Source organism: Berghia stephanieae, chromosome 12, assembly GCF_034508935.2.
Source record: "Berghia stephanieae isolate SIO BIC M18660-M18661 chromosome 12, UCSD_Bste_1.3, whole genome shotgun sequence".
In the NCBI taxonomy this organism is placed as follows: domain Eukaryota; kingdom Metazoa; phylum Mollusca; class Gastropoda; order Nudibranchia; family Aeolidiidae; genus Berghia; species Berghia stephanieae.
Window position 1 is genome coordinate 8,559,172 of NC_088371.1, and position 15,000 is coordinate 8,574,171.

Here is a 15,000-nt window from a genome sequence, read left to right on the forward strand (position 1 = left end):
GTGTAAAATGAGTATCTGGCCGTTAACATCGTCGACTCTGTCAAAAAAAAAACCCAAAAAATATTGTAATATTGCCTAACAGACTCGGAGTCTTGTCTTGTCCAACATGTTAAGTGTTGCTGTTGGCTTCGGACCCCTTGTAAAGTGCTTTGAGCACCAAACAACGGACAGAATTTTATACTAAATGCATCCACTCAATGAAGTAAACCACACATAAGGCAAAACAAATATTTAACAATTTATCTTGACAACAACGCTCAAACCTGGGACTTTAAAGAAGACTTCACGAAGTCCCAGATTTGAGAGTTTTCTGTGAAGATGAGGGTCATTTTAATTTCTATCTATTGATAGAATTTAAAGGAAGAATTTTCTGGAGAAAATTTAATACAGTTAAAAAAAAAATTATTATTATTATTTTGTTTTGTTTTGATTATTCTTTTTTGTGTTTTGTCTGTGTGTGTGTGTGTGTGTGTGTATGTGTGTGTTTTGTTTGTTTGTTTTTTTGTTTTTTTTTTAGGGGGGGGGGGATGGCGGGGAGAGGGAGAATTGGTCATGAGGGGGGGGGGGGGGGCGGGGGGCAGTATAATGAAAATAACAGCTTCAAAATGGAATAAAATGCAACGGATCAACATTTTAACTGTTTTTGTTATTTGCTGAAGAAAGGTTTTTAGCATGAAACGTTCCATGATAAGTATTTTGATATTTTTATTTCAATTACAACAAAGCAAGTTATATCAATTCTATTTTGTTTATTCGCGTTTCACTATCCACAGGTTCAAGCAGCTGCGAAGTAAACAAAAACAAAAAAACAAAATTAAAAAAAAGAAGAAGAAAAAATCTTTTCTTGTTTACGTTCGATATAAACCATCTCATGTAAGAAAATTAATTACACTTTTGTTTTTCTCCTGTACAATGAGATGGGTAATGAAAAATGCGAAGCATTGAATTTTGTTGCTTGCATTGTAGACAGCATGTCTGCTGGCCAGATGGCCTGTTTCCTGGCCAAAATTGGAAATACGGAGAATCACAGTGCTATTATTATTATTATTATTATTATTATTATTATTATTATTATTATTATTATTATATTATTATTATTATTACTATTACTATTAATTATTATTTATTATTATTATTATTATTATTATTATTTATTATTATTATTATTATTATTATTATATTATATTATATTATTATTATTATTATTATATTATTATTATTATTATTATTATTATTATTATTATTATTATTATTTATTATTATATTATTATTATTTATTATTATTATTATTATTATATTATTATTATTATTATTATTATTTATTATTATTATTATTATTATTATTATTATATTATATTTATTATTATATTAGTTATTATTATATTACTATTATTATTATTATTATTATTATTATTATTATTATTATTATTCGCCGAAGTCCCGGGTTTGAGAGTTTTTGCCAAGATGAGAGTAATTTAAATCGATCCAAAAAAAAAATAAAATTGACACTCAGTTGTATACAAAACTCAATACTGATTCAGAGCTGTCATCAGTATCTGTTATGGAAAATTGTATTGCTAACATAAAGGGTTGGATGAAACTAAACAAACTTTAATTTAATGATGACAAGACAGAAATTATAATTTTTGGTAATAGGTATCAACTCACAAAAATCATTTACAAATGAGATACTAGTGGGTGAAAATACTATAAAACCTATAGATAGTATGCGTTTGGCTAAGAAGCTCATAACATTGCCATCCGGAAGTATAACGGACCAACACACAAAACTGTGTGTAACCATGAACTTTTATAGTCTGGTTAATACAGTTTAGTGAGAACAACTCACAAACGCGGATGGCAAAAACAATAACAAAGGCCTGAGTGACGTCATCTGCATACTATCTATAGCTCTTGTGTGAGAAATCTTGGGGTGTATTTCGGTCATGGGTTATCCATGGAAGATCATGTTTAAAAAATATGTCAATGTTGTAACTATCACATGAGAAACATTGGAAGAATCAGACATTATATTGATGAGGATATTGCAAAGATGCTTTTTCATTTATTACTAGCAGATTAGATTATTCTAATGCCCTTCGCATTGGCTGTCAAAGCAGATTAATTAATCAAATGCAAAAAAAAAGTCAAAATAAAGCGGTTAGACTTATAAAATTAACGAATAAATAAAAGAGATCATATAACACCAGTTCTCCAGGAATTGCACTGGCTTCCTGTGAAGTATAGGATAGAATTTAAGATATTGTGCTATGTTTTTAGATGTCTGGATGGATTGGCACCTGAATATTTGCAGGAACTGATTTAGAAATATGAACCCACTCGAAATTTAAGATCATCTCAGTCCCAACTTCTAAGGTTGCCACCTCAAAATCAACTTTTGGTAAAAAAAAAAAAAAAAAAAAATTAAAAAAAGCCTTTTCATCCATTGTCCCGCGACTATGAATGGAACGCACTCAGTCTTCGGACAAAGTCCTGTGGAAATTTATCATCTTTCAGGAAATGTCTGAAGACTGAGTTGTTCCGTGAGGCTTATTTTTCATGAAATAGATGGTGCTTAGATTTTGTTTTTGTATTTGTGCTTATTACGTATGCAGTGTCGTGATTTTAAATTTAGTTTTATTTTGATTTTTAAACATTTTTATAATGTAAAGCGCCGCAGAGCACGATTAACGTGGATGTTTAGGCGCTATATAAATTCATTATTCATTTATTTATTTATCAATTACTATTTAAAGGACGAGTTTTCTGGCCAAATTTTAAAATATGTGTTTTTTCAGAGTACGGCAGATGTATTTGGCAAAGAAGAATACACGGTGTTGAACTCTTAATAGATTGTTCGAAGATGACGTCACTCAGGTCTTTGTTATTGTTTTTTTGCCATCCGCGTTTATGAGTAATGCTCACTGAACTGTATTAACCAGACTATAAACGTTCATGGATACACACAGTTTTGTGTGTTGGTCCGTTATACTTCCGGATGGCAATGTTGTGAACTCCTTAGCCAAGTGCATACTATCTATAGGTGAGAATGGTATTCGATTCAAAATGAGACATTTAAAAAAATTATTGTTCATATTGATGTTATGCGTACGGCTATGTGGTCTAGTGGTATGACACTCGCTTTCGGATACGAAGGTCCTGGGTTCTAGCCCCGCCTCGCTCGGCGCATAGTTGAGTCCTTGGAAAAAGACTCTTTAGTCACATTCTCTCACCGTACTCAGGTGTAAAATGAGTACTTGGTCGTTAACAGCATTGTCTCTGTACGAAAAAAAAATGGTAATATCGCCTAACAGGCGTCAGTTTACGTCCTACATGTTAAGTGTTGCTGTCGGTGAGGGACACCTTAAAAAGCGCTTTTGAGCACGTTTAGTGGATATTGCGCTATATAAAAGCTCAAGTTATAAAGCTCAGTAAAGATATGGCGATAAACACGAGATGGGTTGATAGAACAGGAAGCATTGGCAGGTATTTGGCAAAGAAGAACACATTGTGCTTAATTCTTAATAGGTGAGACAGGTATTCGAGTCAAAATGAGACATTTTTAAAATTAATGTTCATATAGAAGAGTAAAGTTGGTGCAATAAAATAAACAACATCACGTGACCATTTTAGAAGCACGTGGCAAAACACATGTTCCTGGCTTTGACAGCTCACCTTCCAATGTAAATTATAGAAAAAAATAACCATTAAAAAATGTCTGTTAGGTGTCAAAAGAAACACATATTCATAAATACTCGATCACGCGTCAAATAATATCTAAATATTGATTTTTTATTAAACAAATGGTAAAATTTATCAAAAATTACTGTCTGTCTATTTTTAGACCACGGTCAAGATTATTCACCAAAATCAATGCGCTTGTGTGAACAAAACAAGAACTATTTGAAATCTGGTTTTCGGAATAATTTAGCCATATACAAAGAATTCAACTAAATAACAATTTTATTTGTACGTGTTTGTTTTTAACTGAATGTGTATTATCTACAATTTGAACGACAAAAACGGGAGACCTGTTTTGTGCGCAACGTTGTCCGGCTGCTAAAGTTCCTAATCACCAGCAAAGAATGGCAGTCCAACTCATGCAAAGGTAAGATTCCAATTTCAGTGTTTGAGTTTGTAATTTGTATCGATTGGTTTTGAGAGCAGGAAACGATTTAGTTCAATGTTAATCCATAATAGCGTTCGGGTATTTAACTTTGGATGTCCCACCGGCATAATTTTAGAATGCGTTGTTTATTTGTTTTCATTTCACTTCGCAATTTGACTGTCACTGTCAGTGTCAGTCATTACAGTACAGCTTCACTCGCTGATTCTCACTTACAGAGTTTACATTTCCTTCACCTATGTCTGCTTCATGCTCATTCAGTGAGTGATTCGAATACTGTGTGAGAGAAAACACTTTTCGTAATTTATGACATCTTATGGGTAACGTTTACAGTCTAGAACGTGTGTCAGTCATAACTTGACCGAAAAAGAAAACAGAAAGGAACAAAAAAAAAAAAAAGCAGACACCCCCCCCCTCCTCAGCAGGTCGAATCTCAACAAAAGTTGTATTTTTTTAATCCTCATCTTTCGTGGTGCGAAGCTTTCATCGCTTGTCATATTTTATTGACTCTCGCTCTTTCCTAACCTGATAATAGATTTCGAAACAATCTTTAGGTCTTCATTCTCTCATTATCTGTTCATGACTGGAACTGGAAAAGGAACAAGACAAAGGCAAAGGGTCTCTGCCATCGATTTTCAATATCTTGTGTTGTTTGAGTTTGAGGGATTTAAGTTGGTAGCCGTTTTTGCCACATAAGACTTTTTGTTATTGTTTTTGCTGAGAGTCGATGGGAGAAGGAATGGCAGAGAGGGAGGAAGGGGTGGTGAAAAAATGAGAATGTCTGGGAAAAGAAAATGTCCCACTCAACCCCTTATCGCATCTTTGATATTTGGCAGGTGTCAAACTACATGTATGACGTTTTGGATCTTCCAAGCCTATTCGCCTTATTTGGTCGGTAGCTGTGTGAAAGAAAACATATTTTATTGTAAAATGCAGGGAGTGCGGTCTGATATTTTCGTCATCGCTATGATTATTCCCAGACAGGGTCTGCCAATAACGAAAATTGGTTATTCCCAGACAGATAGAGGGAAAAAAAACCCAATATTTTTGTATTAAAAAGAAAACAAACAATTTTAAGAAATTCATGCTCAGAAACGGAACAAGGCAAACAAAAAAGGAGAAAAGAATAGACTCGCTCAAAAAAAAAAAGAAACAAAAGGGGGGGGGGGGGGAGGAAAGCGATTGAATTCGAATCTGTGCAGCTAAAATGAGCAACGAGTTTCTCTTGGCTCAAGAGAAGTGAAAATGAAAAAACTGTGCTTAAGTTTTTGTATGAGTGTTGGGGGGGGGGGGGGGGGGGGGGTCGTTGGGGGTTTTGTTACAGTTTTATACACATCCCTGTTAGTTCAATCAATTTTGTGGGTAATGATCAAGAGGGGCCTGGTCCTACAACTCTTTACGGATTTACCTTGGATTGAAATGAAAACTAAACCTCTCTGATTACTTTAGATTACCTAATTTTATTTCATACGTTTTTTTATGAAGAAGAAGCTTTTTAGGATTTTGTAATTCATAGGAATCACCATGATATGTGAAATGATGTCTTATCTAAATTTTGCCTCAGGAATAATAAGCGAACAATTTTGAAAAGCTCTCTCTGTTGATCGAATTATCAAAAATTTTATTTGTGATCAGATATTTTATTTGACTTTAAAGTGAAATCTAGAGGCATTAAAATATATTCAATGTTTATTAGACTTTTCTTATGTGATCAGAAAGTTAAATACAGGAAATATTGATCAAATGAGTTCACCAGAAGGTAAATAAAAGCCCATTTTTTAAAAAGCTAATCGACATTGGTTATGTAATCTTGCCTTCATGATCATAAACCTCTGATAAAATTAGACCTGACCCAACGGTTTTAACAACCTTGTGGTATCTGAGTTCCAGGTCCATTATGTTTTCTAATGTTTTTATTGAATATAAGCAAACCATTAAGAAATAGGTCATGTCTATATATTCAACATTGAATGATATTTCTTCTTACATTGAAATAAGTGGTTCTTTAGAGTAATAAGGCTCATGGAACTGGAGTTTTTCCTGTTTCTGTAACATGAAGCAACAGACCTTAAATAGTGCTTGATAACTTTCTTAAAACAATAAATGGTATTTCATTTTACTTTGAAATAATTGGTCCTTTAGAGTCATAAGGCTCATGGAACTGGAGTTTTTCCTGTAACATGAAGCGACAGACTGTAACAAGTGCTTGCTGAAATCTGAATAAGTTGCACATTTACATTTTACTTGTAGAGTTAGATCCAGTTATTCATTCAAACATTGGTATCTTAATTTCGAATTGTCATTTAATTAATACATATAAAGTTAAATAAATCCAATGATAATAATTGATAAAATAAGGTTATTATAACTTTTATTCATTGTTTGGTCCATATGAATTTTACTTTATGATTTTGTGTGAGATGATATTGCTTTTTATGGGACCATGGGAAAATGGTTTAGAATGCCATGCTTATCTTTTTTTTTTCAGATCTAAATAGCATTACAACAAGAATGAGTCTCTGCATTCCTTTAATTGTTCTGGAAGCATTGGCCTGCCTATACCATGGGAATTAATCAATTTATATTCAGGAAGAAGTATCATAATTATTATTATTATCATCATCATCATCATCATTGAGTCTTATCCTTCAAGATTATCAAAATGGCTTTCATGTTACTGTATCTTATAGAATTCCTCATATATCATTATGGACCCTTCTTTGTTTGTTTTTTTTAATTGGAATTAATGTTTTTCTTCTATATTCTATATTCTTCATAAAACCTCTCAGCTTTATTGACCTAATCTAGAGACTAGAGAGCAGTGATTAAGAGAACAGGACCATATTTTGCTTTCGAGCGTTTCTTAATTTTAAAAGCAGCTTACTGTAGTTTGTAAAGATTTTTTAAAACTTTTTTCTAATGACAGTGTCTAATACACGTTAAAACCAATGCATATCTATCCCTATGTAATTTTTAGCAGTGATCTCTCCATTTTAATGGTATTGGCTCCTGTTTATTTATAAAAATGCCCTGTGAGCTTGTTATACACTTGAAAGAAACATTTACATAGGGAAGTCAAGAAGAATATAGCAAAAGAAACCTGCTTCCTTGGTTATGAATAAGAAATTTAAAAAGAAATAGGCAATGACCTCTTTATCTTGTCTACCATTTAACTTTATAATTATTTTTTAAAGTTTATTATATCCTTTTCTATATTTATAATTTAATTTATCAGCAAGATAAGAGTACTGATGAAACCATCTATGTAGCTGATTTGTAATGGTAGTAGAATTTGATAGATGGGACCATGTGATGTTGCAGAACATATTTTTAAAAATTGTATTGCATTGTTTCATTTATCAGCAACATCATATTTAATAATGCAGTGGCTTAATCACAAACTTTCTGCACTTCATATGCAAGACAGTGATGCTTTTGTGCTACATTTCTCGAAATATTCACAAAGTTTCTGTATTTTGTAAATAAGACCATGGCGCTTTTGTCTTAACTGGTTAGTCGCAAATTCTGCCGTTGTATTCCATTTCTCGAATAAAATTCTTTTCTATTTATTCTATTTATTTGCAAAATTTCTGCACTTTATAAACAAGAACATGATGCTTATGACTGGACAGGTTAATCGCAAATTCTTCCTTTGTGTTCCATTTCTCGAATCAAATTATATTAAATTCTATTAAATAATCATTTTAATGGCAAACTTTCTGCACTTGATAATTATATGCAAGACCATAATACTAAAGTCTACACAGGTTAATCGCATGTTCTGCCTAAGAAGTGCATTTCTTGAATCAGAACCTTTTTTAACCAAAGCTTTTGCTGAGGCTCTTACATCACAGATTTTTTAAAATGGAACTACACAGTTTCAGTAATAATTATCAATTTTTTTCTTTTTTTTTTTCTTTCTCTTTCACAGGATGAGAATACAAGCATACCTTTAATGGAGAAACATCATATCTATATTTTTTTTAATGATTTCAGTGTGAATAACATGAATATGAATGAAATGACAATAAATATGATATAAATTTATAATCTGTTTTTAATTTATTTGGATTTCACAAGTTGTGTTATGGCACTCAGATACAGCAGGACGGGTGAGACTGAGAACCAATCCTCACAATAGCACTAGAGGTCTTGTATATGCAAGATGTGATTTCCATTGATACAGTTTAAAGACTGTCCTGTTTTTATTCATTCTGGTGAACGCTGTAGGGTTGTTGTTTTTTTTTTTGTTTCTTGTTTTAAAAAGATTTTTTTCTTTCAATCTAAGTCTAAGACTTGATTGAATTCTGACTCAATGCAAATCAACTTTGTTCCAACTCCTCAACTTCAAATTACAATGAACTTGTGCGCCCTTCCTTCTCTGTTAACCTACAGGTTATTGGATATGTAACTTTAATACATATATGTACGTCTACCACAATGATAAACTAGCAATTTATCTAAATATCTTGCAATCGTCTTTTGTAATAACTTTTCATTCTGGGTTACACATAAAAGTTAGCACTGCCGGGTTACAAAAGTACTTTGATGTTAAAAAGATCAGCATCCTGTCATCTTACTTATATATTGGCAGGTGTAAGACTTATTCATTTTGCAAGTCATCATTGTCACAGTTTCGCACCAACACCGAACCCACTCCGCAGCATCTGGGGAGCAGACTCTTGGGTCATGGTCAGTGCAGCTGAGCGCATCCTGGCATTCTCTAAGGATGTCTGCTCTAGGCACCCACATGTACACAAGCTACTCTCAGCCAGCCCCCACTTTTTCATGCTTCCAGTTGTTCTCACAAGTTTTGCCTGTGCTCTGTTCAGTGTTACCAATTCATTCCTGGGGAGCTCAGTTCCGTAGGACAGTTCTTCTCTCAGATCTCCAACAGCTTCATTTGCATGATTGTTCCACTCTCTCAACGTGGAACGCCTGTATACAGCTGCATGGTCAGGGTTGATGCTTTCTTCCATCGTGAAGCTCTTTCTCGACTTCAGTCTACTTGTCATTGGGCTGTGCCTTGGATCCATTTTCTATTCATATTTCTGGGCTTTGGAATCAGTGGCTCTTTGAATGTAGGGAGGTGCAATGCCAGCCAGCCGATGGAGGACTGGAACTGCAGTCGGTTTCAAGTTACTCTAATGATCCGGCAGGTGTTATTTTGACATGGCAGGATCTTACTCAGACTGGTGAGACCTATTCGGCTGATGAATAGCAGAGGGCTACTATGGTTGTCCTGACTGTTTTCGGATCTGCTCCCCATGGCGTGTAAGTTTTTGCCTCTTTTCTTAGGAAGTTGTTTCTTGTGGCCACCTTTGCTTTTGTTTTCTTTGTGTTCTGAGAAAAGGACATTGTGCGGTCTACGGTAACACCGAAGTACATGGGAAATGTGTTTTTATCCAATATGTTCCCATTCCAGATGTTCAGTTTCCTGTTTTCTTTAGGCTTGGCGGTTCTTTAAATGGAAAGCACACACTTGAGTTTTTCCTGGGTTGGCAAGTGAGTTCTTTAAATGTGGCCTCAGAGAGTGGCTCCAGGACATCCGTTAGTCTCTCCTCAATGGTCTTGAAATCAGAGGCCTGGGACACAAGACACAGATCATATAGAAACCCCTGATGTTCTCAAAATGAGGTTGGTCGTTGGTATAAACGTTGAAAAGGATATGTGCAAGTACCGATCCTTGAGGGAGTCCGTTCTTTTGTGATCTGCTTTTCTTCCCATCCATTTCCACAAAAAAGTGACGGTTTGACATAAGGAATTTTATTATTGCAACTATTTTTGTGTTACGAGTTACCCTTGCAACCTTTAGGAGCAGTTTCCTATGATTTACTGTGTCATAGGCAGCTGCCAGGTCCACGAACACAGTTCATATAATTTGTTTGTTCTCGTAGAGATGACTGATCCTACCTCAATGGCGATAGGTCTGTATACTGATTTTGGAATGGGGTTGCCGACAGTTTTTGACATATCTGGAAGACACAAATGCAAGGTCTGGGTTGTAGCCTGTTATCCAGCAAGCGCTTGGAAAGGATGCTTCATGCGTCATAGAAGAGTGTCAGATTATATTGGTCAGCCCATTCCTCAACAGTATCTCCATCTTTGTTGTTCTCATTGTATCCCCTTTTGGTGCTGTGGCAGTTAAAGTCACCTATCACAATCATTGGTTTCTCACTAATGGTGGATGTAACTGGCCACTTGAATGGCGTTGGTGGAGGTTTGTTGACAGTAATATCACATTGAAGTGTCTGCTTTCAATTCTGAGAATTTCCACCTCACTTACTGTCATGTCCTGGTTGTATGTCACTATAGTTAACGCTACCGTGAATGTTGCTTTCATGTTGTTTGACTAAATGCATGCCAGGGATGTTTAGTGCCACGGTCTTGTGCGTCTCTTGTAGTTGTAGACAGTACAGAGTTGCGTCGCTGGATTACTACAACACACACAACACCAACATCTTGCAAGTATCTTTAACACTTTTTTAAATCATTAATAAACGGTGATACTGACAACAATAATAATTGTTATTGTTATTATTATTATATTGTTATTATTATTAGTAGTAATAGTAGTAGTAGTAGAGGTCTTGTAGTAGAAATAGTAATAGTATCCGTTGGACCAAGTACATAAATATGAATATTTATACAGCGCATTTCTACAGATAGCCGTGAGCAATGCGCTTCAAAATGTTTCATATTTATCCCCCCACTTCAACAAGCCGTGTGGAACCATATTTCTTTGTCATACAGCCTGTTAGGCGACCCTTGTGTACTTAAACTGTCACTACACTAACCGCCATTTCTGTAGCCAGATACTCATTCAATCGAGTGGGGTAATGTGTGTATAATTTTTCACGATTAGTCACCCATCCTATTACTGATCACACTTAGCATTGGCATTGCTCGACTTTTGTGACAAGACGAAAACCGTACCGCTAAGCCATACGGTCCATTAGTTCTAGTAGATAGTATAAAAGTCTATAGTTTTGTGGTATCAGTGGTTATAATACAGTAGTGGTAGTGCAGTTATAGTTATAGTGTAGAAGTAGTAGTTGTCTTCTGTCAAAAGGGTCATCTGAGCGAAGAGATAGGAGATAGATTCGAATTTACTCTCTTCATTACATTGACCGTATGCTTTGACTTTGATCATTTGATACGCTGTAAAAAAAAAAGTATGGTCCGCCTTAACCAAAGACAAGCAACCATCTTCGTTTCCCTGGACATAGATATGGTTTTGTTTACGGGAGGAGGGGGAACCATGATTATGGTTTTCCTATAAAATAAAAGAAGGGGTATTTTGGCGATAAAAAAATATGATCGTGGCCTCCCTAGCTATCTCAGACTCGGAGTAAACAGCTTGAATTTATTCGCGCCAACTTCAGTTTTCTGCCTTAGCAACATGTAAACAAAAAGTTGGTTGGATGCGCATGACATTACTAAAGGTCAATTGCAGCATAGTTCGGGTCATTTATAAAAAAATCTGGGTCACGTTTAATGTCAAATATCCGGTCACGTGATGTTGTTTATTTTATTGCACCAACTTTACTGTTCTATTGATGTTATGCGTTTAGTAAAAAAAAACAACTCACAACATCCGCCAGCCAGATAAATCGTATCAACACATAAAATAATGTGTACTCTTAAACGTCCAAAGTCTGATAAATACAATTTATGGAGAACTAATCATAAAAATGGCTGGCTAAAACAATAACAAAGAGCTGAGCGAGTGACGTCAACTTTGTTCTATTCATTCTTTTCAAAGTAAGTTTTTAATTATCATTCATATGTTATCATTGAAAAAGTGAGTTTGTATAAACTGGAAGCCGTTCAGCGCCATTACGCCAATGGTCAGGTATATGTTCTAGTTTTCAAAAGCGTTAAACGGACGGGTTCGAGACCCGCTTCAGGCACTTTTTTTATTTCCTTGGACAAGATTATTAACCCCAATTTGCTCACTTAGACAAATGGGTGATTCCTATTGACATCAGACATCTTGTTTGATGAATTATCTATATTCCCTCGTGGAATGCCTAGTCGACGATATCTTATGATATTGTGGCGGAAGGGCATATTAAGTATTATAAATACCTATTACCGTACTTACAGTAATGTTATTGACATACAATAGAAAGCAGTATTTAAGGGGCAGTAAAGATATTGCAGTAAACACGAGACGTGGTTGATAGAACAGGAAGCATTGACAGGTATTTGACAAAGAAGAAAACAAGGTGCTTAACTCTTAAAAGGTGAGGCAGGTATTCGAGTCAAAATGAGACTTTTTAAAAATTATTGTTCATATTGATGTTATGCGTTAGGTTAAAAAATAACAAACCCACAGCATCCGCCAGCCAAATATAACTTACCAACACATAATATAATGTGTGACCGGAAACGTTAAGTCTGAGATATACAATATATGGAGAACTAATCATAAAAATGGCTGGCAATAGAAAGCAGTATTTAAGGGGTCGTAAAAATTTTGCAGTAAACACGAGATGCGTTTGATAAAACAGTTAGCATTGACAGATACTTGGCAAAGAGGAAAAAACGGGTGCTTAACTCTTAATAGGTGAGACAGGTAATTCTTTTGAGCTTTTATTTTTAAAAATTAGCGTTTGTAAAGCGCAATATCCACTCAACGTATTCAAAGCGTTTTACTAAGGGTCCCTGACCAACAGCAACACGTAGAACTGTAATATCGCCTAAAAGGCGTCATGTCTCGTTCCACATGTTACGTGTTGCTGTTAGTCAATGACTCCATGTAAAGCGCTTTGAGCACGTTTAGTGGATATTGCGCTATATAAAAGGTCAAATTTTTTATTTTTTTTTTAGAACGAGACATGTTGCCTGTTAGGCAATATTACACACATTTTTTTTCGGACAGAGACAACTTTGTTAACGGCCAGATACTCATTTTACACCTGAGTACGGTGAGAGAATGTGAGCAAAGAGTCTTTTCCAAGGACTCAACTATGCAGGATCTTCCGCTCCGAAAGCGAGTGTCATACCATAAGACCACATAGCCGAAGAAAAGGCCGATTGTCACGTGGTTTTAAAAACCGAGACAGCTGCCAGTCTGTGTCTGTCTTTATATATATGTCCCATCGTCTCAAAACGGTATTATGTCGGAACGAACCAGATGCTTAAAGGTCGAATTAAATGTTAAACTGGTCAAAAGTATAAATTGTTGGCATTAGCACCCTAAAATATGGTATCCATTCTCCTCAATAAAACATACAAACTCAACACAAGTCTGATATTTCTGGCTATAAATTCAATTTTCAACATCTTAACCAAGCCGACTTATACCGTTTTGAGGCGAAGGGTCACAATATATACAACAGGTAAGCCAATAATTAAATCCGTGCATAAGAACAGCATGGCAATCTCCACGATAGATGGGGAATTAATGATAATGTCTCGCTGACTAATTGCCTGATGATCGCCAGTTGGATGTGAATGACTGAAGGGTTGCTTCATTATACCCGACACGGAAGGGTCTATTAAAACTGTTATTATCATATCAATATCATTAATAGGGGGTGGAGGGGGTGGGGGGGGGGGGTAATTTCACCCGTTGGATTATACCTAACGGGATGTCGTGAGGTTTATACCAGCTTACCTGAATGAAAAATAAAAGAGAGAGAAAAAAAAAAAAAGAAGAAGAAAAGAAAAAGATCGCCAGTTCAGCATTTTCATGCCAAAATAAAATTTTAAAAGTCTCGTTCTTTTTTTTTTTTTTCATTTCTAATTAATTCATTTATTTTTTTCAGAACCATTGAAAAAAATATATAAAGAAAACAAAACAAAATTTGAGCTTTTATATAGAGCAATATCCACAAAACGTGCTCAAAGCGCTTTACAAAGGGTCCATGACCAACACTAACACGCAACATGTAGAAGGAGACATGAATGACGCCTGTTAGGCGATATTACAGAGTTTGTTTTGTTGGGGGATTTTTGGGTTTTTTTGTTTTTTTTTGTTTTTTTTTATTTATTTATTTATTTCTTTATTTTTTTTTTTTTTTTGGGGGGGGGGGGGGGGTTCCGACAGAGACAACACTGTTAACGTTTAACATAGAAAAACTAGGGTTTTGGAATATTTGACACTCTTTTATTGATATATCGCTGTTTCCTGTGGATCACTTTTACCCGTCGCGGAAGGGTCAATTAGGAGTGTTATTAAATCATTAATACAGGAATTATTTCATCAGTTGATTTATACCGCACGTGAGATCGGATTTGAAATCAGGATTGTCCAAGTGGTGCCAGTTTGGCTCTTTTCATGCCAATAGGATTCAATAGTCGTAGCGTCACTTCCTTCCTAATGACGCATGGTAACTTAGTAACACTGGCTCTAAACTACGCCCTTAAGAAATATTTATCCGACGAGCATAAAAGTGTATCCAGAGGAGAAAAACATTATAAATATGATCTTGTTTTGACTTTTATACATTCTGATCACAAGACATATGAAAGGTTCTAGCCAGCTTGAAGAATAAAAAGTAATGATTTTCTTTGTTTAGAACCAAGATGGCCGCCGTTGCCGGGCGGCGTGACATCAGACTACTGAATCCAATTTAATCCCAAAATATTTAACTTAAAGACACAACAAAAACCTTCCCGTATTTTGAAGCCCCATTTAGCATGGAAAAATCAAGATTTTTCTACAATTTGTTTGGCATTTTATTCAAAACACACTCTGGCAACCCAAACCCGACCCAGTAAGGTGAGGCGTTAAAAGGAGTATATTATTATGTCTTCCTTTCAACCCGTTGAATGACATAAGGGTTCCAGTTCCATTCCACGCTTACCTGTTACGGTTTTTATTGCATTACATTGATGAATCGCTTTTATTCATTGATATCCCA

The 15,000-nt window shown here is 35.0% G+C and overlaps 1 protein-coding gene and 1 long non-coding RNA gene across 5 annotated transcripts in view; one reads left to right on the forward strand and one right to left on the reverse strand.

Moving 5' to 3' along the window:
* LOC144958362 (muscarinic acetylcholine receptor gar-2-like) overlaps window positions 1-15,000 on the reverse strand; it is a 488,871-nt gene that overhangs the window by 284,545 nt on the left and 189,326 nt on the right. The window lies entirely within an intron of this gene.
* Window positions 3,611-8,176, forward strand: LOC144957757 (uncharacterized). Its single transcript, XR_013642201.1, has 2 exons — window positions 3,611-4,108; window positions 6,615-8,176. It is a non-coding gene; the product is annotated as an uncharacterized LOC144957757 (long non-coding RNA).